The sequence below is a fragment of the Mesoplodon densirostris genome, chromosome 9, assembly GCF_025265405.1.
Source record: "Mesoplodon densirostris isolate mMesDen1 chromosome 9, mMesDen1 primary haplotype, whole genome shotgun sequence".
Lineage (NCBI taxonomy): Eukaryota > Metazoa > Chordata > Mammalia > Artiodactyla > Ziphiidae > Mesoplodon > Mesoplodon densirostris.
This window is the reverse complement of record NC_082669.1, coordinates 58601440-58628373: the sequence shown is the minus strand read 5'-3', so window position 1 is coordinate 58628373 and position 26934 is coordinate 58601440. Positions and strand designations below refer to the sequence as shown.

Sequence of the window (26934 nt, the reverse complement as noted above, 5' to 3'; positions counted from 1 at the left end):
ATGAAAAGAATATAACAATTTTCCAGGGAAGAAAGATATTCATGGAAATAAATAGCTGAGATGAACGAGAAGACAACTGGCAAACATTTATTAAATGCCAACACATCCCACAGATGGATTTGTGAGAGATATCAGGACATGGTTGTACTAGTCAGCTCAGGCTCCCATAACAAAATACCATGACTGGGTGGGTTTAAGTGACTGATTTGATTCCTCTCTTCCTGGCTGATAGACAGCCACCTTCTCACTGTGTTCTCACATGGCAGAGAGAGAGCAGGGAGAGCTCTGACTCTTCTTATAAGAAGAATCCCACCATGGGGGCCCCACCCCTGTGAATTCTTCTAAACCTAATTATCTCCCAAAGGCTCCAACTCCAAATACCATCACACTGGGGCTGAGGGCTTCAACATGAATTTTGAGGGGACATATTCAGTCCATTACCGTGGTCAGTCTTGTCAAGCAGTTTACAATGCAATAAATGACATATGATACAGATGATTAACTCAAGGTAAAATGTGAAAAGTACTATTATACAAGCGTAAATAAAATGCAATCAAAACAGAGGAGGGACAGACCTCACTGAGTCACGGGATGCTTCATGGAGAAGATAGCATCTGAGCTAAAGCTTGAAGCCAAGGTGGGATATTTACAGTCAGGAATAGGCTTCCAGAGAGGGGGCATCAAAAGGCACAGAAAGGCTGGAGAGTCCAGGGCATGTTTGCAGCCAGACAAGAAATGTGATGACCTTGACAGCAGGGTAGATGAGTAGGTACACGAGTGCCTGGGGAAGAGCAGGAAAGAAAATCGAACCGAAGATCATTCACTATAATGTCTGAACAACCACAAATTTATCTTTTCCTTAACATTTTCTCTCTGTCTTTTAATTTCTAGAAAATTCTGCTGTGCCATAAAGCACATTAGTCAGATATATAATAATAATAGTGACAACATCTCACTTACTGAGTTACTGTGTGCCAGGCATCGTGTTGAGCACTGTACATGAATACTCTCATTTAGTCCTCATAACAACCCTCTATGTGTTCTTATCCCCATTTTGCAGACCAGGAGACTGAGGCAGCCCCACCATCCCGCAGCTGAGTGGAAGCTGCATTCCTAGCCCAATGCAACAATGTGCTAGAAATGTAAGCAAGTCATGGGTCCTCCCGTTGCACTCACCACTGGTCTTATTCTGATTTCTGACAAGCCTGCTTTACTTTGGATGTTTCAATCACAGTCAGTCCAAGCCTAGGCAAGTATTTAGGTGCTAATGTCTAGAGGAACTTTGACTGCCTCTGGAGATAAAATTAGAGCTGCAAGAACTACAGTGCCCCCAAAACCCTGTCTAAATTGAGTTAATTAATCTGTAACTCGGACACCCTAAAGGCCCTATTTAAATACAGTTTCACTGTTAGTAAGAAGCTCCAGGAACCTTGATTAAAACTGAGTGCAGTCAGAAATAAAAAGTATAAATCTGTCTTTTATCTAAAATTCTCGACATGAAAATGTGGCATAAGTTTCATATTGTTTCAGTTGGCTCTTAAAATACATATCACAATTATTAATAAAATGATAATATTCTGTATAAACTTCATGAAGATACAGTTGGTCTGAAAACGTCTGAGATTTCCACATAAGCACTTGTTTTAAAAAACATATACTTAAGATACTATCATTATGGGCCATATTCAGATGGTATTGTTGTTTCAAAAATATTTCTTTCAGAATTAAAAATGCAGTAGGTACCGTAGAATTCAGCTGCAGCTTTAGTCTCTGACCGGTTTTCATAGATTCAGGCAGCTTTCCCTTATTTATGTCAATACAAGGGAGAAGTGACACAGATAATCCAGAAATCATTTAGTTCGAGGATGCATTGTTTGAAATGCAGCTGTACTATCACAGTAATTTTTGTCATAGCCTAATAGTAAAATTAGTTTATACTTCTTAAAATGGTAACCATTTTGAAGCAGGAATTCCAGAATGTCTTGTTACCTGGAACAAGTCCACAAAAGGAATAATCCACTGACAGATATTTGAGGGCTTTTAAAAATGTATAATTGAAAGCAAAGTGCAGTATCAAAGATAAGAAAAGAAGCATAGGAGAGATGACTGAAAGAAAAAACATAAGCTATTTCTAGCTTTTCATTTCTACTCTCAGACTTTCAGGTTATATCCTTATAGTTAGACAGGTGTTGGGTACAGAGGGGCAAGGAAAAGAGAAAGAAAGGGAGGAATTCCCTGGTGGCCCAATAGTTAGGACTCTGTGCTTCCACTGCAGGGGGCCTGGGATTGATCCCTGGTCAGGGAACTAAGATCCCATAAGCCAAGTGGAGCAACCACAGCAGACAATCCTTCCAACATGGAGATTGAATTTGAGATAGAGTTACTGTCCTTTTGTTTACACCCTTTTTATTCTTAATTAACTAATTGCTGAAGCTTGCCTGAGGAAAGCCATAGGTTTTTGCTGTTCAGATATCAAGTACTCTTAAAAACAAAAAGGAATGGGTCCTAAGAAAAACACTAACTGAATGAGACGGAAGGAGGGGTGACCTCTTCCCTTTAGTGTTTTAAGATTTCCCACTGATGTTAATAACCAATAAATGTGAAGACCCGTTCTGATTGAGCAATCTCACTGCAATCTATATAGTGCTTTATTTCTTTAGACATATCTTTTTAGAGGGCTGAAATTTAAATTAATAAACCAGCGGGGGCTGCACGCCAACATGACTTGAAAGTTAGGTGGAATTTATTGATCTGCAGCCTACAAGATGTTCTGTGCCGCACTGCACATAAGAAAGTCAGTCTTTAAAGTCAGCCAATTGTTTTTTTAATTACCTCAGAAAAGATCATTTACATCTTTAGATAGTACTGCTGTTTGGCTGGTACCGTCTCTCCTCTACCCCTCTTCCCCCCAGATTGGGTCATTAGTGGTTAATGTTGACAACAGCCATAGGTAATGCAGCATTCATAATTCATGCTCCACTTTCTGGTTAATAGAGGGGAAAGGAAGCGATGGCTCAGCAGGCTGGCTACTTTTCAGCCCCTGTCTGTGAGGGGTGTAGGGGAGGGAAAGTCCAAAAGGTGGGGATGCAACAAGAAGCTCCTCATTTCCTTTATTAACGTGTTAAGAATCTAGCCTCCCTGGATGTCCCAAAAGTCTTAAGCCTATTTCAGTTTTTCACTAGATGCTTTCTCTTGAAAAGCCACCTGTTGTGTGAATCTAAGCCCTTCCTATCAGGTGTCCTGAAAGAGCCTTTTAAACTTCAAAGGGGTTTACCTGGCTTTACTGTTCAGACAGTGAGTATAATAGCTACCCCCACTCGTGTCCTTTGTGATTTTATAAACTTTTCCAGTCGCTCCTCTCAACTTCTGTTTTTCCAAGCTGAACAACCGAACAACCTCCATTTTTCTATTGTCTTCTGTCTGCCTGTTTTTCTTTGATTCCTCTCTCTCTCTCTCTCTCTCTCTCTCTCTCTCTCTCACACACACACACACACACGCACATATACATATATGTATATATATATAATATTGAGATTTTTTTCCCTCCATTTTCCAAGATAATACCTAGAATATTTTATTTCCTCAGTTTCATTGGACTTTCTTAATCAAGTATGTTGCAGGGCATAGTAATCAAACCTGTGCATTTTGGGTAGGTGCCGATAAGCCAGTTTGGTATAAAAAGCATCATTTGCTTATCACTTTTCTGGTCCCCCAACAGGCCGACCTCCACCAGCACCTCTCTGTCTCAGCCTCTGTCTCTCTCTCTTTCTATCTCTCTCTCTCTCACACACACACACACACAGATCTTCCCAGGGTTTTAAGCATTTTATCACCTGAAAGAGGATAAAATGGATTCTGCAGATTAGCTTTTTTTTTTTTTTTTTTTGAGTGCGCGCTCTCTCTCTCCCCAAGATAATTTTTAATATTAAAAAGAAAATGCAGCTGATGCTGGCTGCTAGTTACTTTTAACACTTGTGTGATGGAAAATGTTGGTTCTACTCATTATTTCCCATCTTTAATCAAGTCCTGTCTCCATGAAAAAACACCTTCCCCAATCCCATGTTAACTTCGTTTTTATAAACTGTCTTTGATGTGGAACCTTGTCAAAGGGTTTTGAAAGTTTAGCTAAATTATGTGCTCTGCTTATTTACCCTCTCAAATAACTCAAAATGATTGGAGAGACATGCCCCCTCTCTATATAAACCATGTTGCCTTTCCCCTAATGGATTATGTTTGCATATATGATAAATATCTTATACTTTATTGTAGATGTTACCAACTTGCCATATATGAAGTGAGGCTATGAGTCTCAGGCTCCAAACTGAACTCTCTTTTTTCCCCTAAAAATCTGGATAATGGATAAATAATCTAGGAAAACAACCAACTCTGAAATTATTTCTCTTTTGGTATGATAATACTTCATAGAATTCTTTATTCTTCTAATCTACGTTTCTAATTATGTCTAACCTTAAAATGAGCATGTTTAACATTAAAATCAGCATCAGGAAATCAGTCAAGTAAAAAGAGACCTAAGGGTTAAATTTTCTATATCTGTTAAATTTTCTATATCACTCTATCTGTCTACAGATATATATGTGTATACATATGTTCATATATAACTAATAATTGTCTCCAGGTTCTGAATAACTTGTGAATGATAAAATTAAGTTGTATGATACAAAGTAGTTCATTTTGAAAGAGAATTTGCAAATCAGATAATGATGTGCACCTAATTACATTTTACTCATACAGGAATTCTGCATTTCCAGTCCCTTTACTATGGTACGATGGCAGCTTCTTTGGTGAATATGAAGTTTGTGGGGTAATAATTAGCTTTGGTGCCTTAGGGTAGAAAGCAGAGTGCCCCCTATAAGTACAGTCCTGTTCTGGATATTTAGACTACAATGTCAAGTAAGCCTTGGTGCCCATCCTTTGGGCTACTGCAGTTTTGTGGGGAAGACAGACAACAGTCATTGAGTCTGGCCAGAGTCATGAGGACTGTGGTCAGGGACACCTGGGAGTCCCAGAGGAGCAGTGAAGAGGGGAGTGTAAACATGGCTGCTGGTGGGACTCCTGCTTAGAAGTATTATGTTATGTTGTCCATTTCCTTTATAGCAATACCAGTCAACAAATGTTTATTCAATTCTTGCTATTTGCTAGGCATTGTGGGAGACAAGATATAGCTGCTGTCTATAAGGAGTCTGCAGACTAACAGCAAAAGTTGTTGAAATTTTATATAAAGACATAACACACCATACATGAAAATTTACCATTAGGGAGACTGTGCGCTGTATTAATGGCCTAATGATTTTCAAGTGCTCCGGATGGACCCAATAGTCCTAATGCACTTTTAACAGTAATATTCTTTCAACACTCTGACTTTTGCCATACAACAATTTTGCACTCTTGAAAAAGAATCTTCGAGAATATAAGTGAAAGGGATATTAAAGGATATTGAGTAAGTAGCCCTGCAACTAGAGAAGGTAGTACTAGATAAGAGATGTTATTTGGGTGGGATGAAAAGTTGAAAAGAGCTTTATTTCAAAACATTCCTTCCCTCTTCTGAAACCTTCTTTTGAACATGCCCCTTACACTGGGAGCTTCTTCAAGAAAAAAGCACTGCGTTCAGCACACATTACAGCCTATTTCTTCATGTTCACTCCTTTTTGACTTTCCTCCTCTTGTGCCAAGCTTCCTTGCATTTGCAATCCTTGGGCACATGCACACACAGGATTCCAAGCGGGGAGAAGACCTGCTGATTACTGCACATGACGTTCTGATAGTTCTTAACGGTTCAAGGTCTTGTTCCCTCTGGGTTAGCATGTAGCTAATGCATAAAATGTTAAAACTCCTTCAAAAGAACATATGTTACAATCTCAGTGCCTTGTCAAACACACTCTAATCTGTTAGCAATTTTAGACCTGACAAAAGCTTGTTCTTGGCTGCATATCTGTCTCTATACTTTTCTCCATTATATATCCTGTGCAAGTTCTAAGCACAATGATGGCATTTAGTATTAATGACATTAAGTAACCATGTTGACATTAAGTAACCATGTTTTGGTTTTGTTAGCTAGATCTTTTCAAAAAATTATTATTTATTTATTTTATTGTTGGCTGCATTGGGTCTTTGTTGAGGTGTGCGGGATCTTTTGTTGCAGCACGCAGGCTCTTCGTTGTGGTGCACAGGCTTCTCTCTAGTTGTGGCCTGTGTGTTTTCTCTCTCTAGTTGTGGTGTGCAGGCTCCAGAGCGCGTGGGCTCTGTAGTTTGCGGTATGCAGGCTCTCAAGTTGAGGCACACGAGCTCAGTAGTTGTGGCGCCCGGGCTTAGTGACCCCGTGGCATGTGGGATCTTAGTTCCCTGACCAGGGATCAAACCCTCATCCCCTGCATTGTAAGGCATTTTCTTTACCACTGGGCCACCAGAGAAGTCCCTTGTTAGCTAGTTCTTAACTGTTTTATGAATGCACTAACTAATTTCACTATATGTCACTTGAGTGTGTTCCCATTGCCCTGAAACATTCATTTTATTCAACTCCATTTTCCCCCATCTCTTTATTGACCCAATGCATCCAGATCTATAATGGGCAAAAATTTTTTGATTGACTCAGGGAGTAGGGAATTGCAATGTAGTGATTTCACACTCAGTTATTGGCTAACTAGGCACCATAGTCTTTATTTAGTGAGACCCTGGTGGCAGGAGATGAAGAACTGTGTAGGGCCCAGCTGCCACGGTTACAGAGCAGGCAGCTTAAAGGGCTTCAGGGTTCCAGGTGTGAGGGGAATTGTCTCTTCCTAGCAGGTAAGGTATAGATCTAGACCTGTTGTGTTCAAGATGCTGACTGGCCTGGCCAATTCATAAATCCAAAAAATTACAACACCCTCTGGTTGGGAGGAAGTGGAAGAGACATTTAGTGGAGTGCATAACCCTCTAATGCCAGGGATGTAAGACCTCCTGATTGCTGGTTGTTTACAAGGGGACAGTTTGTGTTTAAAGCATTTTAAAAAATGTATTTCCCTTTTCCAAGTCTCCTTTTAGATTAAAATATATTAGGTCAGCTAATTAATTATCTATTTAGGTGAAATCTTGTCAGTCATTCCATTTACTTTTGCTGTTGTAGCAAAATAATCTTTTTATATTACTTTTCAGACAACTGGTGGATTTTTTTGCATGTTGGTCTAAGATAACTAGAAAGGCCTAAGTTGCTAGTTTTGTTATGTGGGTGCGTTTGTGTGTGTGTACACACACACACACACACACACACACACATATGGAACTACTAAATTTATACAACTTTTTAGACATTTAAACTTTAGTATATAATAATTTTTGGTAAGGCAGACGGCCTGGTGAATTTGGCCTTTCCTCCATCTATGGAAAGTAGTTTGCTAAGGCAATAAAGGTTCTGAAGAGGAACACAAAGGACCGTGTTTATCCTATTAAGAAAACTGTTTTCAAGCACGTTAAAGTTACTGTTAATATGCTAAGTCCAGGTGAGCCCACGAAAGACCCCTACTTGACAAATTTAGCCCTCTTCTAGTTTCTGTGTATATTTAAAGGTAATACAATTGTATCTGTTTAAAGAGTGTTGCAGCTTAGATTTTGATTCAGATATGTCTTTCAAGGCCATTCATCCAAATTAGGTTTTATTATAATGAACACAAGAGTCATATTTCTTGATTTTTTTTGCCTCATTAATACATAAAGTATTTTTATTTTATGTGGAAAGCTCTTCACTAAAGGACACAGGTATCATTATTAATATTTCCTATTCAGTGCCTGAATGCCCTGAGGATCGTATATCCCATGAAGCATAATTTGTTCTTAAGACTGGAGTTCCCTTGTGGAGACTCCTCCATTTGCTTCTGCTATACTGTTCAGCCCTTATTCTCACCCCCATCTTGCTCGTACCCCAATCTTCAGGCTCATAATTTGGGACAGAACTCAAATTCCCAGTTCCAAAGTGAGTCTGATTTGCTAACATAGTAACAGGTCCAGGGGGAGCATCCTCATCCCAGAGTCCATTCACTGCGCATCATATCCTCCATACAGAATGGCCATACTCACAGTGGCTCGTTGTTATTCAAATCCAGGTAACTATGGATCTCATCGTGTTCTCATTCATGCAAAACATAAGTTCACCTGTGAAAAGCCTGAGGGAATGAGGTTAGTCTATAAGGTGGGGGACTGGACCTGAGTTTCCCTAACTCTAGAGTTATGTTATGATAGGGTTTCATTTTAAACTATACCTTTTTAATTTCCTGGGTTTTATTTCTCTGATTGGTTTCTTAGGAGTTGTATTTTAAATAATGTTTGCTATGCTTTTGCCACAGTCTAAATCAAAACTGGTTTGAATGGCTTCTCTCTTGGAGTTACCCATTTGGTTCCAAAAGGGTACTTTTGTTTATTATTCACAGGTGAAGAGGAAAAATGCTTCCCTTTTCTCTCTGCATATTCTCCCTTTGATTCAGGTTCATGTTTAGCTGGATGATGGAATCCACTGGTAGCTAAATATCTACATTTCATGGTCGTAGCTAAGATGGAAAGAGGAGTCTCAGTTTTGCCCACTTAGGATGTAATGTTAGGACCCATAGAGCTCAAAGAGAGAAGTGAAGTACTCTAAAGAAATGGAAATTAGGGCCAACATGAGATGGAAAAATCCTTGCAGTATGCAGACTCATTGGAGTTATACCCATGCATTATATAAAACCAAGTCTGTGTGTTCAGGGTTACAGTGTTCTTAAATGCAAGCAATGGCTTGACTGGCTATATTAACCAGTCAGACTTTCCTCATGTGGTTACAGCTTCTCCAAAGCCCCACAAGAAAATTATAGCTCCCCATCTAGACCACTTATTCATATAGCGTTGTGTCTTGTGAATCGTGGTATGATCTTTTGGTTTCTACAGATACATAGCAACTTAAGAGTAATTAAGGATATAGTGGGGGGGGGAAGTAGCAACTAGAGTTACCATTTGGGAATTTTCACAACCAGTAAAATTCTTCTTTTCTCTTCCTCCTCCCCTCACCTATTTTATCACTAAATCTCTAGGTAGTAACAATCATGTAATATAAGAAATTAATATGATGGGTACATTTTCAGGTTAACTTTTATGCATCTCTTAGATATCTGGCAAAGCTAAGTAGGCATAGGACATATTTTTAGTTTTAACAGTATCACTCATGGAGATTTTAATCATTTCTGGTGCTTGGTGTTGTATTCTGGTCATCAGTTATGTGAAAGTTGCTTCCCGGATTTTCCTCAAGCAACTTACATTATTTAGATACAGATTCACCCATTTCCTCTAATCTGTAATTCATCCAATAAATATTTATTGAGTAACTACTATGTGCTATGTGCCACGGCTGTAAAGCTTAATTAGATATTATTACTGAACTCAAGGAACTGACGATTGAGCAAGAGAAACATACATGTAAATATATGTTTAATTGAGGTGGGAAGTGTTGTAGCCCAAGTGTGAACAATGTGATGTAGGAGACACTGAAGAGCAACTAAGGCCAGCATGTAAATAATAAAACTGCAGCACATAAATGTGGGAAATGTCATTAATAGCACCAGCCTGGCTTGTATATGGTAATGATGACTTTTTATAATAACTGTATGGCCCCCAGGTTGAGTGCCATTTTCCACACATGGTAAAACTAGAAAGAAGTACCAAATGTTTCTAAATAAATCCAAGTTATACTGTAAGAATCCAACGGAGGAACTGATGCATCTGTAGCAGTGAGGTGTGAGTGATAGAGCAGTGCTATGGCTCGGCCTTACCCATCACGGAGCTGGTGGGTGATGGGTAAGAGAAGCGTACTGAAGAGATCAATTTGGCTGTGGTCTCCTAGAAGGACTTAGAGGTTGGGACTGAAGAACCAACAAGAAGCCTTAGACAAAGGGGCTTCAATTGTAGGTAGAGAAACTTTCAACCTAGGGTAACAGACATTAAGTATTTATTTTCACGTCCTCGAGCAGGGAAATGATACTACAGAAATAGTGGGATTTGAATATTATTTTTAAAATAACGTTTATCGTAAGAGGGGGCTCTGGTAACAAGGTATCATATATTCATTATAAAATATTGGAAAAGCATGAAAATAACTCCCTTAGGGTCCCAATACCTTAGAAACAATTTTGGTTAACATTTTGGTATATTTTGGATTTTTTGGTTTTGCTTTGGTTTGGGGTTTGGGGCTTTTTCCTTTTTTAACAAAATTGGATCCATACTCTGTATGGCTCTATATAACTTATAATCTGCTTCCCCCTGACCCCCCACTTAGTAAACCTTGGACATTTTCCCATGTCATCAAACACTCTTCTGCAGTCGCACTGTTAATGATGTATAGTCCCTCATGTGACTGTGCCACAGTTCTGTGTAATCAACCATTGGACATTAAAGTTGTCTCCAGTTTTGAACTACTATAAATCATGTTGTAATGAAGATCCCTATATATACATCTTTCCAGATGTTACTAATTATTTTCTTAGGATAAAATTCCAGAAATTTTTACTCAAATTTTGAGCCAACACGTATGGGTAATTGAGGTTGCTAGTGCATACTGTCACATTTAAAACACTATTTTAGAAAAATAAAGTGGCTGTAGTGTGCAGCATGGCTTGGATGAGAGACTCTGTGAGGAGCAATTTAATCTAGTGCTGAAGAACTTTGGTTCATATCCTGGTTCTGCTTGCTGTGTGACCTCAGTCAGATAAATTCACTTCTGTGCCTTGATTTCTTCCTGTGTAATGAGATAATTCATATAAAGCAATTAAAGCAGGGCTTGGCACATAATAGCTGACATTACTGAGCTGTAGTTAATATTATTATGGTAATAACTTAGGTATGATGTGATGAGAGCCTGCATTGAATTGAGAGGAAAAATACAGAGAGACAAATCAGTAGGACTCAATGACTGATGGCTATATTGGCCAAAGGAGAGAAAAAAGTTTAAAAGATAGAAAAGAGTCAAAGTTTTTAAGCCTGGAGGAATGGATCTCTCAGTGGTAGGGTGGCTCTGACCTCACTGAAGTTGACACAGTGGGAGAGGGACACAGGCTGGTGTCTGTCAGTTACAGTGTGGAGACTGAGGGAAGGACATGTTGATTTGGGAATGATCGGAAGCAACCAGTCAACATAAATGAGAGGGCCCCCGGGAGAGAGCAAAGCTTAGGACCTTGGCCTGCTGGAGGTAAGTGGAGAGAGGGAGTGGGCAGGAAGGAAGACAGGCCAGCCCAGCCAAGGAGAGTGAAAAGATGGCATTGCAGGAGTGGACAGAGAATCAGATTTTGGACACCATAGAAGGGTAACTGTCACCAAGGAACGGGTACTCATCAGTATCAAAATGGCAGAGAGTTCAGAGATTGACAGGAAATAAAAACCATTACTAATTCTAGTTAGTAAATTGAAGGTAAGAAAGTTTGAATTTTCTTGGTGTGTTCTATGATGGTCTTTTTGTTGGTTTTTCTCCTAACATCTTAAAACTTTCTTTGTGAATTTTAGTCACTATGTGTCCTTGGTCATTTTCAAACACTACTTAGAATTCTTTTTTACCCTATAAGTTACATTTCAAGAAAACTTGCAAAGCAGTTAGTCTTCCAGCTTGCCCTCTAAGATATCTTTGTTTCTCATTCATAATCATCTTCAGCACAGTTGCCTAAGCATTTGGCTCATGTAACCATCAAAACGGCATGAACAAAAATGCTATAAAATAAACAAGACTGAGTATTTTATGCAGTAATCACTTGCCATGTCTCCCCTTTGAAACTGAAGCCATTTTTATGTCATTGAAGTATTGCAGAATGATCTATAAACAAGATTTCTATTGCGTTTATATATTAAAACAGATGAAATCATTTTAAGTAAAATGCTAAAAGCATTTACTTCCTAATTCAGACCAAGCCTGATCCAAAAAATATTCATCATTCATCCAAAATTTTTAAAAACGAAACAAAACTGAGTTTTGATTCCCAATTCATTTGCTTTGTAAACCTGGAAAGACTTTTCAGATATAAAAAATCAGTCACTAATGTAAATCATTTCTTATTTCTTTCCACTTTGTGCAAGTTGTTTTCTCATGATCATTTCACTCTGCTTCTATTTTAAGGCTTAGCTTATTGGTACTCACTTACCACCTTTTAACTTTATACATAACTCTTACTAGATGTGGCTACCAGACCACCCCTTACTAGTTACCTGCCTAGTAACAAGACATTTGATTGGTGTTTCCAATCAGCATTAAAGTACACTTTGTTTTGTTTGGGTTTTGAATTTAATTTGAAGTATAATTTTCCTTTAGTCTTGGTCTACCTGACTTTGCATTAAATCATTTCTGAGTTTGATTTTGCCTGAAAACATGTGTTTGGGTAATTTTTAAATCTCTTTGTTAGAGTCAATTTAAACTGTTTTTTCTCCTGTTTTCTATTATTTCGTGGGTGCTCAGCACAGCACTGAGCCCAGATGGATTCTTTATAATGGCTGTTTGACAATGATTTGAAGGAGGGAGTGAGGAGATCCTTTTTATTTTCCTCCTGCCTACAGCTGCTCTCAATATGGCTTATCATGACTGAAAGGAAATGAATAAAGATGAGTTATCTGAACTGAAAATCAGCCACAGAGCAGAAGCAATTCATACTCCCCAACCTGTCCACGAATGCAGTAGAGGAAAGGAAGTTGTTGCTATCGTTTATTTATTCATATATTTTTAATGGTGGCAGGATTATTTTTTAAATCTTGTACCTTTGAGTAGTGGCCATTTGGAGCATTTGTGAAAGGCCATATGGTTTCAAATGAGATTCCTATCACATTCTGTGCATTTGAAACCGTTTATGCCGAGCCTCTTGGCACGACCTGCACTTGGAGCATGAGCAGATGCACGAAAGAGCTGTAGACAAGACGAGAGAACATGCAAATAGCATTTAAGGAAATGTTAGTGGTTTGACTTGCCATTTTTGGATCGCCCTTCATTTGGATGAGACAACCTATATTTTATTTTAAGCAGCTATTATCTCCATATTTTGTGCATTACATGTCTCCAATGATTAATATCTGCCCTCGTGACTTAGGGACCATAAGTGCTCAAAAACATTTCAAACAGGGTAACGTGTGGAAAGAGAGTTTCGAATTTGAGTCCACATTAGGATGGAGGATAAGGTTCATCCGGGAACTTGCTGAATCATACGTTTCATGTTTTCTCTGTAAGAAGAAAAGATGTAAGTATGAAAGGCAATGTCTAACTAAAAAAAAAAAAAATATGATCTCATGTCCCGTGGGATTTGGGGATATGAGCACCTAAACTCTGGCCATGATGAGCTTTTTTTTTTTTTTGTGGTACGCGGGCCTCTCAGTATTGTGGCCTCTCCCGTTGCGGAGCACAGGCTCCGGACGTGCAGGCTCGGCGGCCATGGCTCACGGGCCCAGCCGCTCCACGGCATGTGGGATCTTCCCGGACCGGGGCACAAACCCGTGTCCCCTGCATCGGAAGGCGGACTCTCAACCACTGCGCCACCAGGGAAGCCCCATGATCAGCTTTTATTTGTGACAAGCAGGAGACTCACTGTCAGAAGCCACACAGTGGGTCCGCTTGTACTTCAGATTCACACAGACCAGGTTCAAACCCCAGTAGCGTCATTTCTTGCTTTGTGTCCATGGGCAAGTCCCTAAATCTCTCAGAGGCTTCCAGGTATGCATAGTAACACTGATCCTACAAAACTGTTGGAGAATTAGTTGAGAGAGGACCAATGTCAAGTGCCTCATGTTACCTGAGAAGCATCAGGGCACTGTGCCATGGCCATTAGGAGCTCCGGTTTCAGAGTCAGCCATCTGAGTTCTGACACTTACTAACTCTGTGGCCTTGGAAGCATAGCCTACTAATCACATTCACATATCATAGAGCTGTGATGAGAAGTGACAGAGATGATCCATGTAAGACACTCAGACCAGTACTGGCCCAGTATTTGGAAGGTGCTCAATACTCTCATATGCTGACCTTGCAGAATGGTCAGGTAGATGGGCGTTAATGCCTGTGATTCCTGGCACATCATGAACAAACAGTAAGTAGAGGCTACTGTCCCTGTCATGTAAAAGTAATCCAGCATGAAGTCCCACCTCGCGAGGAGCATGCTTGATTAGACACCTCTGGCTCTCCACTCTGGAGTTCATCGTGGCCACAGAAGCATCTGGTCTGGTACTTAACATCTGTGATGCTACTATCCTTCTCCAAAGCCATTATGAGTTCCACAGCTCCCAGGAAACTTTCTTTTTCTCTTTTGATAGCCATTTGCCAAACACAGAAGTTTTTGACACCCAGTTAGGCTATGGCACTTCCAGACTTGTTACATTGGAGATGTGGAATTGGTCACAATTTACATGTTAATGAAATATGAGATATTCTGTAATCTCTGAGTAGTTTTGTCTGCAAAGTAATGTGTTCTTTCCACGATAGGTTACATTATAATGAACATTGCTTTGGAAAAGGAGGACTGTGAGAGGCCATTCCAGGGCAGATGTATGCATGAGTGATCCTTCTGACCTGACAGAGGGAAAGAACTGATGGCCAAAGGGTTGACTCCTTCTCCAGTTCTGATGTAGTCAGGTCATGGGGCGGGGTGGGGGGGGATCGGGGGTGGGGAGGGAGCATTCAATGTCCTGGTTATCTTGAAGCAACTCAGAAAAATTATGCTTTTATACTTCAGGGCTCCAAAAGAGAATGGAAATTACGCTGCATTTTCAATGATGTGCCTTTCCCAAGGAGGAGAAAAACGTTTAATATCTGTGAACATTTTCTTTAATACCCAACAAATGGGATGTGCTGTTGATAGAAAAAACAAAAAAAAACCCACCTATTTCAATTCTGTGCTTCATGATACTAGAACAATACGGACTTGATGTTGTAGTAACTAGGCTCTAAAAGTACCCTTCTAATGAAAACCAGCACAGTTTGGGCAGATATTTTCTGGCATCTTTATATTTCCTTTAACTGGAAACAGAGAAAATGCTGTCTTGGTGTCATAACTATAGAATACTGCGTTTTCTAATTAAAAACAAATTGTGGAGACAGTTTTGCCAAGAAAAATGAAGGTGGTTAGAAGGTATGGAATGGGGTACTTCTGGTGCTCATATCCATAGGTTGGTTTATTAACTAAAGGACTTAGCATGATAACACTGTGGTCCGCTTACTTAACCCTCCTTTCTGCCTGTTGCCTCAGTGGTGAAAAAGCATTCTGTAGAGATAAATAACTTAGCATCATAAGGATCATGAACACTTGGACATTCAGAAATGATATCTGAACTATTAAGTAGATCTAATTACCCATTACCAATAGGCCAGCTATCCAAATTCCATATCATCTAAAGCACTGTCCCAAGCCCACTGTCTGGACAGATGTGAGCTGAGGCTGTGCTGAGAGCAAAGAGAATGAAACTTGCCCATGGGTGGAAGATCATGGTGGTCTCAAGAAGGGAGGAAAGGAAACAAAACTGGGCATAAGTCCGTGCATCACAATTCAGAGTATTGTGAAAAAAGGGAAGAATCCAGAGACAGGCAATGGGATTGATACTGGGGTTGCCAGCCTGGAACAGAAGTTTCCCAGGGCAGCTTGTTGTGGAGTGTGGAATATGCCCACGGTGGTGTTTATAGGACACGTGCAGCTTCGGTCACGGGTGGTGAGGGAGCTGTCGAGGCAGAGCGGTATGTCAGGTGAGCTCCTGGCTCTCCTCTAGTTTCCAGTTGTTTGACCATATACCGTTTTTTGGTTTGTTTTTTGTTTAATGCATGAGTGTAATGGGAAGACGTTTTTACAATATTTAACAGCTGGGATCAGAATTAGTCTCAGGAAGGATACTACTTTTGTCTGAAGAAATAATGATTATAGAGATTACATTTAGAAATGAAATCCATCTAGGTTGGGGAAATGAGATGGGGCCAAGATTTCCTCTAGAAAATCTGAATTACTTTATCCAGGACGGAGAGAATGAAAAGGGGAAAAAGCAGAAGATAATAGGGAGAAAGGAGCCATCTTGGCTGGTACAAGGCCATGTGCTCTTGACCCTGCCTTCCTCAAATCTTCAACAAACTCCACTAAGGGCATCTGTCTTGAGCCGAGTTTCAGCGTGCATTTCAGTGCGTGTGTCCTAGTAGGTGGGGAGAGTGCCAGAGCCCAGGGCCTTGAAAGCATACGTATCACCCCCATCCCTGGAATTTGCAGAAATCTTGGAGGCTGTGGACTCCCATGGCCTGAGTAATTGGCAGGATCCCTACCTGTTCTACGCAGACTTAAAGGGCAGAAATGTCCTCAGCCACCATGTGGGTGTTATACAATATAAAGGTTGTGCTATGACAGGGAGTGGGAATAAATCTAAATAATCAACTTGTGCCCTATAAATACTTGTATGGAAATATTTAGTTTAACAGGTGATGGAACCCTATAGCCAGCATTTAGCTTCTCATTATCTATTGATTTTATTTGTCCAGGTTTATAGGTAATCACATCTTCACTATACACAGTATATATTTTTAAAGATTTTCTTTGTCTATTTCAAACTCCTTTTACTATATTCCACTCTTGGTATTTCCTTTTTTCATTTCCGTTATTATATTTATCAACTCCACTTAGGTACAGAGATGCTATGGATTTTACAGAGTAGAAGGTATCACTACACAATAATGCAATTGCTTTTATAGGCCATACATAACATACCCACACTTCTTTATTTCATAATCCTATCATAAGCATGATACACTTATGCCACAGTTCACTTGTCATGTGATTGAGGGCAACTCATAAATGTATATATGATACAAAAGATAAAATAAATTATTGACTGTCTCCGGAGTCCCCAGTCTCCAGGAGTTAACAGTCTAGTTGGGGACAGAGATATGGAGACCCACATAAACCACGGAAAGACAAGTCTAAAAGAAGTAACATGAAGACATACGGACAATCAGTGTCTATATTCTCAGCAGGGAAACACTGCTTCTGGCTTGGGAGGCTCATAGTGGAGGTGGAATTTGATCTGGACAAGTCGGCAGGATTATGGATACTGTGGGTTAAAAGTGGGTGGTGGTATATATAAGTCCAGGCCATTGTACTACCAAATGGAAAATAGTTAGCTAGCGGGAAGCAGCTGCACAGCACAGGGAGATCAGCTCGGTGCTTTGTGACCACCTAGAGGGGTGGGATAGGGAGGGTGGGAGGGAGGGAGACGCAAGAGAGAAGAGATATGGGAACATATGTATATGTATAGCTGATTCACTCTGTTATAAAGCAGAAACTAACACACCATTGTAAAGCAGTTATACTCCAATAAAGATGTTAAAAAAATTTTTTAAGTGTCCATCAACAGATGAATGGATAAAGAAGATGTGGCACATATATACAATGAAATATTCCTCAGCCATAAAAAGAAACGAAATTGAGTTATTTGTAGTGAGGTGGATGGATGGACCTAGAGTCTGTCATACAGAGTGAAGTAAGTCAGAAAGAGAAAAATAAATACTGTATGGTAACACATATATATGGAATCTAAAAAAAAATGGTTATGAAGAACCTAGGGGCAGGACAGGAATAAAGACGTAGACATAGAGAATGGACTTGAGGACACAGGGAGGGGGAAGGGTGATCTGAGATGAAGTGAGAGAGTGGCATGGACATATATACACTACCAAATGTAAAACAGATAGCTAGTGGGAAGCTGCCACATAGTACAGGGAGATCAGCTCGGTGCTTTGTGACCACCTAGAGGGGTGGGATAGGGAGGGTGGGAGAGAGACGCAAGAGGGAGGAGATGTGGGGATATATGTATATGTACAGCTGATTCACTTTATTATACAGCAGAAACTAACACACCATTGTAAAGCAATTATACTCCAATAAAGATGTTCAAAAAAAAAAAAGTGGGTGGGTGGACAGAGAGGATTCAGCCAGGAGCTGCAGACATAGGATGAGTGGTGGGATGGCCAGGGTGTGATCTGAGGGCAGCACAGGCAGGTGGCTGAGGGGTGGGTTTCTTCGAAAGAGTGGAAGGTAAAACTGAAAACTGAATTAACTTCTTTTAGAAATCAAAACATTCACTGTGTAAGTTACCGTATTTCCTGAGAAAAACCTGACTGGTGAGGTTCCTGAAATGCAAGGTTTCTTGCTCAGAGCAGTGCATTTTTCTTTAATACCAGAGCTGAGTGAGGAATGAGTTTATTTTTTGATTCCAGGTAACAGCACAAGCTATTTCTGTGATAGGCTGATCCTGAAACAGCTAGGGAGTGAAGGTACCAAAATCATGCTTTTACAATTGAGTCGCTCAACCTCTTCATTATTTTAATTATACTCTTGTTAATAAATCCTTACCTTTTCTGTTTCAAAAGAGTTTGAGCAAGACAACTTCTATTTAATAAATAAAACCAAATGAGCCTTAAATGGCTTTTAAAACCTAAGATGTGATTACAAAATAAACAGTTAAGCTGAATATTAAAACAACAAAGCTGTAGATACTGCTAAATTCTTCTTGGCGTTCAGCACTTGGCTAGAACATAATAAATAAAATATTAGTCTTAGTTTTTCCTTCAATTTGTGAGTCAGTAATTTCTATTAACAGCTCATAAAGTGCCACATCAACATGAAATGTAAGTACATTTTTTTATAGAACGCTGAAGTAATAAAATCTCCACAGAAGTCGACAAAGCAAATTAGCTATTCTCCCTTCTCCAACCTTGATACTTAAGAAAGATTAACTTTTCTCTTGGTATCGCAAATGTTTGTTATTTTTAAAAAACTCGTGAAAGAGGCACATAAAAGAGAACAGTCACTGCCTTCTTTGGCAGGCGTGTGGCATTAGCATAACAGACTTGTTCGAAAACCCTCAACGGAGGACTTTATAACACGTGGCAACATAAGATTGTACATATTCTGACAAAATGGTCTTTCTTGCAGAAGAGCATCTTCTTAAAGCAATCCAACAGAAACATCCAAGTGTCAGTTTTCAAAAGCCTCTGTTGAAATTCCATAGTCCCAAGTTGACTTCATTCATTCAGTCACTCAGTATGTATTTATTTATCACCTCTTGTATGTACAATTGCACTGGGTGCAACAGTCTCCTTAAGCACTGATTTCTCTAAAAATATGTATTTGTATTGATGAGTACTTTTTCATTTTTATATTAACTATTTCTTCTCTGTGTATTTCTAGTAATCATTTAAGCCTTGTGTTGAAGGGAAGTGATTTTTTTTTTTTTTTTTTTTTTGTGGTTGTTTCAGTGATACCTTTGCATTCCTGGGGAAAGCTTCATGGAACAGGTAGAGAGACTTTTGGAAAGGGAGGGAAGAAGTAGGAGGCAGGAGACTGGGGATTCCAAGCTTGAGGGTGGCCCTGTGAAGGTCCCCACTGAGGAGCAAATGGGAGAAATGGATTGCTGTGAACTGGGCTGGGAGGGCAGAGGGCAAGGGAGCCAAGGACCAAGGACACCTATAGGCATAGGGTAGTGACAAAGAGCAAAGGCCCCAGGATCAGAGGGTCAAATCACAGCCTTAACACTTACTGACTCTGTAACTGGGAGAAGATACTTACCCTCTCTACACCTCTGGTTCCTCATGTATAAAATGGAGAAAATAATGATAATAATAATAATTGTATCTACCTCATAGGGTTGTTGGGAGGATTAAATGGAGTCAGTATACATAAGGTTCTTAGAATAGTGTCAGGCACGTAGTAAGCAATCAATAAATTTTAGCCATTATTATGGTCATAGGTCCTTAGAGAAGTGGCATGCAGAGAGGACAGCCTCAGCTGGGATGGTGGTGTTGCCAAAGCCATCTCTAGACCCCTTTCTCTAGGAAATGTACATAAAAGGTGTGCATTAGTGTACCTACATCATTGTTCCTCAGTTATCATCTCTGTCTTCAAAAAAGCAAATTTATCTGTATCAGCAGATACAGAGTTGAGGGCATACATCTCATAATCATGTGCTAACACAGAAACTGGAAGGAATCGGTGTCATTTATCTGTCTTCCTTCACATTTAAGGTGATAGGGTAAATGAGCACCATGTTAGGAGTCCAAAGACATGGGTTTGGGAGTAAATTTAACCTTGTCACCGACTAGCTGTGACCTTGAGCATGTCACTTCATCTCTATGAGGCCTCTGGTTCCCTTTCTGTAGAATAATGATAGAGTTTTCGGCCCACAGAAGCCTTTCAACTCTAGTGTTCTGTGCTAAGGCATCAGTGGCAAATAACAGTTTCAGACAGGAATGGTGTGCATCAAATTCCACTGAGTAAAATCAGAGAGCAGGAAGACCAAGAAAGTGGACATCCTAAAAGTAGCACCTGTGTGCTTCATTCCCAGCGCTCACAGTAGTGAGGACAGGAATTTCACCCCTGACCAACAAGGTGTTTAGTCCCATTTTATGAAATGTGTTGTACAATAAGTCTGTAGCAGGTGAAAGCAGCAAAGAAGATCTTCCTGCTGAAATGTAATTATGTTGTCTCCTTGGGCCCCTGAAATTGCTCTTCATGTCCACTCTGTGTCTTGCTGGCCCAGGCAGTCTGGACTGAATTGGTGCAAGGATGTGTCTGGGTCCTTTAGAAGCCAGTGCGGTGCTTTGTGAAGCTGCTGGGGGGTTGCAGTGTAACCATTTCTAACAGCAGGTTAAGGGTTTTAAATTGAGGAGTTTGGGCCCAAGTGGAAAATAACACTGCAGTTATTCTGAATTGTTGAAGAATTAGATGGTCCACACTGTAAGAAAAATTTTAGATAAATGGAGTTTGCAGCTTCAGGTGCACAAACTTGTTATTGTATCCATTGTGTAGGGAATAGATTCAGGCTTTGGGATCCAAATCATGGGCTTGAGTCTTGTATGTAACACTTAACTAGTTGTGTGAGCATATTGTATTTATATTGTCTAAGTCTTTGTTTCCCCACTTGGGAAATGGCAATATTAAACACGTCCACCTCACAGGGAAGCTGTAAGGATACATTTCTAGAAATGGCAGATGACATACAGCATTATCTGCATAGCAGAATGTTGGAAACTCACTAAATGTCGAATAATAGGTGAATGGTTGAACCAATTATGGTATAGCCATATGATGTTTATTAGTTTCACAAGCCATTCCTTCACTGATGTAAAAGTAATTACAGCCAGCTGAGGTCCAAAACTAGGAGGAAGTCTTAACTTTGTGGAATGGAAATAATAATTATAATAACTAATATTTATATAGTGCTCGTATGCCAGATCCTATGTAAGTCTTGCACTTATAAACTACTCATTAAATCCTCAGAACAACCCATAAGAAAGAGCTACTATTATTATCTATACCCATTTTTTACATGAGGCTACTGGGGCAAAGTAATATTAAAAAACATATCCGTGGGGCTTCCCTGGTGGCGCAGTGGTTGAGAGTCCACCTGCCGATGCAGGGGACACGGGTTCGTGCCCCGGTCCAGGAAGATCCCACATGCCACGGAGCGGCTGGGCCCGTGAGCCATGGCCGCTGAGCCTGCACGTCCGGAGCCTGTGCTCCGCAACGGGAGAGGCCACAACAGTGAGAGGCCCACGTACCACAAAAACAAAACAAAAAAAACATATCCGGCCAGTAAGTGGCCAGGTCAGAGTTCGTATAAAGGAATTGGGGAATGTGTGTGCAGTCAGAGTGGATTAAAGATGGCTCATCCACACCTCATTTAGCTCTGCGATTTCCTGGATAAATGTAGAAGGACTTGGCCGTGTTGCAGATGAATGAAACACACCATCATTGCAGTGTTGGCATAGTAGCATATCAGCTGCCCAAAATATAGATGGAAACTGCCATACTCTTGAGTGGAAAACCCTTCAGGTATCAAGACTGGCGGCTAATGATTCTGCAAGCTTAATATCCAATTGCAGACCATTTTTTTTTGCCTGCCTGCTCTACACTGCCTGCCTTTATTGAACACAAACTGTGATGTACTGAAGGAATCCAAGATACATTTGTAAAACATCATGTCAGGCCCTTTCTAGCCCCAGTATCCCCTGGTGATCCAAGGTTGGGGTCTAAAAAAATAGAACAGAACAGAGAAAAGGAAGCAAACACCAACTTGCCACAGATACATGTAGAGTGAAGGAGATATTTTTTGTTTAAGAGACAGACAGCTGAGAAACAGTTATTTGATCCCTGCTGCTTGAGGGACAGTAGGGAAAGAAAGGTATTTTTGTGATCACTCTTCTGCGTTCCCTATGCGGCTTGGTTCATACAGTCACAATAAAAACCCGAGCTCTAATAATACATTGCCACCGACCACAGATATGTTGCGAGCATCATGCACAGTAGTAACTAACATTCGGCTTCCTTTTGATTACTTCCAGGCCTGTGACATTTAGATGGCTGCACATTTCTTCTAACCTCAGAAAACTCAGAGTCCACAGCATACATCTCATAATCATGTGCTGACACAGAAACTGTAATGAATCAGTGTCATTTATCTGTCTTTCATCACATTCAGGTGATAGGATGAATGAGCACCGTATTAGGAGTCCAAAGACATGGGTTTGGGAGTAAATCTAACCTTGTCACTGACTAGCTGTGACCTTGAGCGTGTCACTTCATCTCTGTGAGGCCTCTGGTTCCCTTTATGTAAAATAATGATAGAGTTTTGGGCCCCCAGAAGCCCTTCAACTCTAATATTCTGTGCTAAGGCATCACTGAGTTCCAGCTAATAACAGTTTCAAACAGGAATGGTGTTCATTCATCACATTCCACTGAGTAAAATCAGAGAACAGGAAGACCAAGAAAGTGGACATCTTAGCCATCAACTGGCGATGGCTCAGATAGTTCTCCAAGTAAGCCATGCATTCCCTTTTCTAAAAGGAGAAATGAGAATGTTAATGTGCATTTGAACATTTTAAATGTCAAATGCCTCTGCATTGTTTTCATTTTTTAAATTCTCTCTAAGGAATCATTCTCAAAGTTAGTTAATCACAGCATTCTTGGGAAATATAAACATGAATTTTTTTTTTAATCTCACCTAAGTCTTTACTATACTAAATTTTATTCTGTTGCAACATGCTTGAAAATCTGTGGTTTGTAGGTTTGGTCAGCAAGTGCGTACTTTTTGAGCAAACTAATGTTTCGTGAAAGAACAGTTTTCAGTGTTTCCCTCTACTTGTATTTGTGGGTACCCTTTACTGGTAACTACACCAAGCCCCACAAGCCATCCCAAATGGACTGTTTACCAAATGCCTTTTTGCCTAATAAGGAAGCCACGTGTTAATGACAGCCTTATGTGTAGAACGTCTCATGCAGAAAGACTCATGAAAGGCAAATCTGGATTTATAGATTTTTTTTTCACAAAAGTCTAACGAATTCATGTAGTCAAATCTTAGGAACAGAAGTGTGTTTGGTAGCTTGAGCCTGCTGCCCGGACAGGCTCTGTGTGTCTGCTCTGAAAGACCAAATATCATCCCAACGGACCTGACCTAGTTGAACATAAATACACCATTGAGGAGTGACTGGCTTCAGAATTAATAAAATTTATAAATAAATAGGATGGCCTTGCAAAGAGGCTAAATTTGAAACGCCTCTTAATTTTTTTTAAAGCAGTGCAGCAGGCTTTAGCTGCCCTACTGATGACAAAATCTGTGAAATGAAATTGGTAGAAGGCAGTCGGATTGTTCACATTTTGCCAGATTAGAAAATGAATTTAACCCATAATAGGATCATAATACAGAGCCTTATATTTTTTGGTAAGATGCTGATCCAGCCTAGAAGGTAATGATTTGGGCTGTTTTCACACTTAAGCAATTTGGCATTTTCCCTTTCAATCTGTAAGTTCTCTGAGTAGGTGTGAATGGGTTTGTAAAAGCATCTCGATTTCAGTTTTTGTTATTCATAAAGTATACTCACTGGTTTCTCTAACCTGTCTTAACGACACAGCTCAATCTGCATCTGAATTGATAAGTTATTAAAATTTAGAGAGATGGGCAGCCTCTGTGCTCCTGGGCCTGCCAGTGAAGCCCATTAAAGAATCACCAGAGAAGGCATCCATTATAAGGGCTGGAAAGGAAGCACCAAGATCCCTATTTCACTTGAGGATATTATTCAGAAGAGAGGAATATTTTTCACTTCTTGCCACCTAAGCTGAATTTTGAGAAGTAACCATAAAAGATGAAGCTGAGAATTATAATTGGGTCTTTCGTATAGACAAATTGTACTGTGTCTTTTGAGTTTTGATTTTAAATTCCCCCCAAAAGGTCACTGGATACAAAGACAATCTCTGAATTTATTGAAAGGAAAGCTACAAAGCTGTTATATGCAGCTCTGTATATGCCTATTTGTATTTCACACTGTCTTTTGTCAGCCAGTAACAAACAGACAAAATGGAATTCAGTCTAAGAATTTCTTTACCGTCTTTTAAAGATTTTCTTCAAGGACTTACTTCCAAACAGTGAGGAAAAATATTTCTAATTTAAAAAAAGAAAAGACAAGGCCCCCCACATTTATCCTATTACATGGTATCTTCTCAGCATTCAGAGTGGCAGATGTTAGGAGTTCACCTGGATGAATGTGGACAGAAGGCCATTAGGTATCTTTTCAGCTCCCTCACCTGGGAGGTGCACTTTTGACCTGGCAGCCATTGCTGCATTTACACTGAAATGACTAACTGCCCAGCCGATTGCTATAATGTAAGCAGGGCCGTGCCTCGAATGTGAACCCAGTCTCAATGCAGTGATGCATTTTGAACTATTTTCTGGGTGACTAATTAGGTCTCAACCTGGTATCTCAGTTTTGGATTCCAAATCGGCCAAGTGGGCATCATGACATTGCCCCCAAGTAACAGGGTCTTTGGGCCCCTCTGATGCAAAGAGGAAGTACAGTGTGGTAGGAGCCAGGCTACTTGGGTGTGAATCCTGGGTCTGATACTTGGTTGCTTTGGAAATCACTTAACTTCTTGGGGCATAGTATTCTCATCTAAAAAAAAAAAAAAAATGTCTAAAGAGTAGTATCTATATCATAGGGTATAAAATGAAGTTGTTTTGCAGAAGGTACTTGACTTGTTCACATTTTACAAGATTAGAAAATAGATTTATCCCAAAAGGATAATGCAGAGCCTGATATTTTTTGTAAAATGGTGATTGAGCCTAAAAACTAATAATTGGGGCCACTTTATATATGGTCATGTGAATTAAATAAATTAACTTATAAAGTGGTTAGAATGTGCCTGGCACATAGTAAATATTTTGTTAGTGTTAGCTATTGTTATTAGTGTAAATTTAGGAGTATGCTTATTACAGTCAAGGAGTCCCTTGCAGAAGTCATAATTGAGAAGTAAAATATTAAACAAAATGTTTAAGCTTTTTAAAATTTCACTTTACTTGTCAGGCATGGTGCTAATCATATTATATCCATTACCTTGTTAAAGACTGCAAGATTCCTTGGGGAACATATATTTTACTCTGTTAAAGAGAAAATTTTAAATATATATTAAAAAAAGAAAAAAATTGAACAATAAGCATTGAAGTAGTATTTTCTATTTTATATGTAGACCAAAAATATCCATTAATAAAACTTACATTTCATTTCTTAAATATTTCTTAAATACCACATATTATACCATCATGCTGCATTCCTTTCAACTTTTTAAAAGTCTTTTCTCAGTTAGGAAATTTTGTTTGTTGACCCGTTTGGGGAGGTAGACAAGGCAGGTCTTATTATTTTATTTATTTATTTATTTATTTATTTATTTATTTATTTTATTTATTTATTTTTGGTTGTGTTGGCTCTTTGTTGCTGCGCGTGGGCTTTCTCTAGTTGCCGTGAGCCGGGCTATTCTTCGTTGAGGTGCTCGGGTTTTTCATTGCAGTGGCTTCTCTTGTTGTGGAGCACGGGCTCTAGGCACATGGGCTTCAGTAGTTGTGGCTCGTGGGCTCTAGAGCGCAGGCTCAGTAGTTGTGGCGCATGGGCCTAGCTGCTCCGCAGCATGTGGGACCTTCCCGGACCAGGGCTCGAACCCGCGTCCCCTGCACTGGCAGGCGGATTCTTAACCACTGCACCACCAGGGAAGCCCAGGTCTTATTATTTTAAATTTACAAAAGAGGACACTGAAGTTTTGTATAACCGAGGTGAAGTGACCATCCAAGATCATAAAACAAGTTCATGGTACAGGGCCACAACCATAACCCAGTTCTGGGTCTTGCTGGGCCTTGATTTCAGCCCCTTGACTGTGCTGGGCCAGAGACTCTATCTGCCTCATCTTCTGTCTGCCCAACAGTCATTTCCAAGAACTGAATAAAACCATCAGCTTTGCATGATTTCCAAAGCTATTGATTGTGCCCCTATTCTTCATTCATCTTGTGGATAATAAATCCATCCATTTAAAGACAAGAAGAATTCAGTGTTCAGCTGTGGTCTGCTACACACATGTCCACTTTCCTTATATTTTCTTTGAACAGAACACAGTAAAATCTATTGTACGGCTCACCGGCGTGATATCGCTTTGATAGACACTGAGTGACCTAATATACACACTCCAGTGTACTCTAATCTGTGGTCTCCCAGCTCCTACTCGGCAGGAATTCTGAGATGTTGATGGAACCCCGTGATTTAACAGAGCAGCCGGGCTGCCCTTTCACCCTTCACACTGGTTCTGACAGCTGCCTGCCATGTGTAGAGAAAACCTCACAGGCTGAAACCCTGTCGCAGAGTAAAGGTCCTTGAATAAACATACAAGCATGATCATGCTACTATTCTAAAATTAAACTGCTTTTTTTAAACTGAATTTGCAGTGGGGAAATTTTACAGCTGAATATCCAAGGCATCCCAAAGTGCACCAAGTACCTTCTCCTTTTAAAAATAAAACAAAATAATAGACACAGTGAGCCTGGTCCCATCCACACATATTTGAGTTACCTATCTTTTTCAAATGGATTAAGCCAGTTCATCAGTGCCCAGGTTTGTCTACTCTGAG

The 26934-nt window shown here is 39.9% G+C and overlaps 1 protein-coding gene and 1 long non-coding RNA gene across 5 annotated transcripts in view; one reads left to right on the top strand and one right to left on the bottom strand.

The window, feature by feature from the left end:
- Nucleotides 1-26934, top strand: part of CDK14 (cyclin dependent kinase 14) — a 614965-nt gene that overhangs the window by 557524 nt on the left and 30507 nt on the right. The gene's annotated exons all lie outside the window — the stretch shown is intronic.
- Nucleotides 13073-26934, bottom strand: part of LOC132496506 (uncharacterized) — a 102025-nt gene continuing 88163 nt past the window's right edge. Inside the window, exon 5 of the long non-coding RNA XR_009533418.1 lies at nt 13073-13200. This is a non-coding gene — a long non-coding RNA (uncharacterized LOC132496506). The remainder of the gene's footprint in view (nt 13201-26934) is intronic.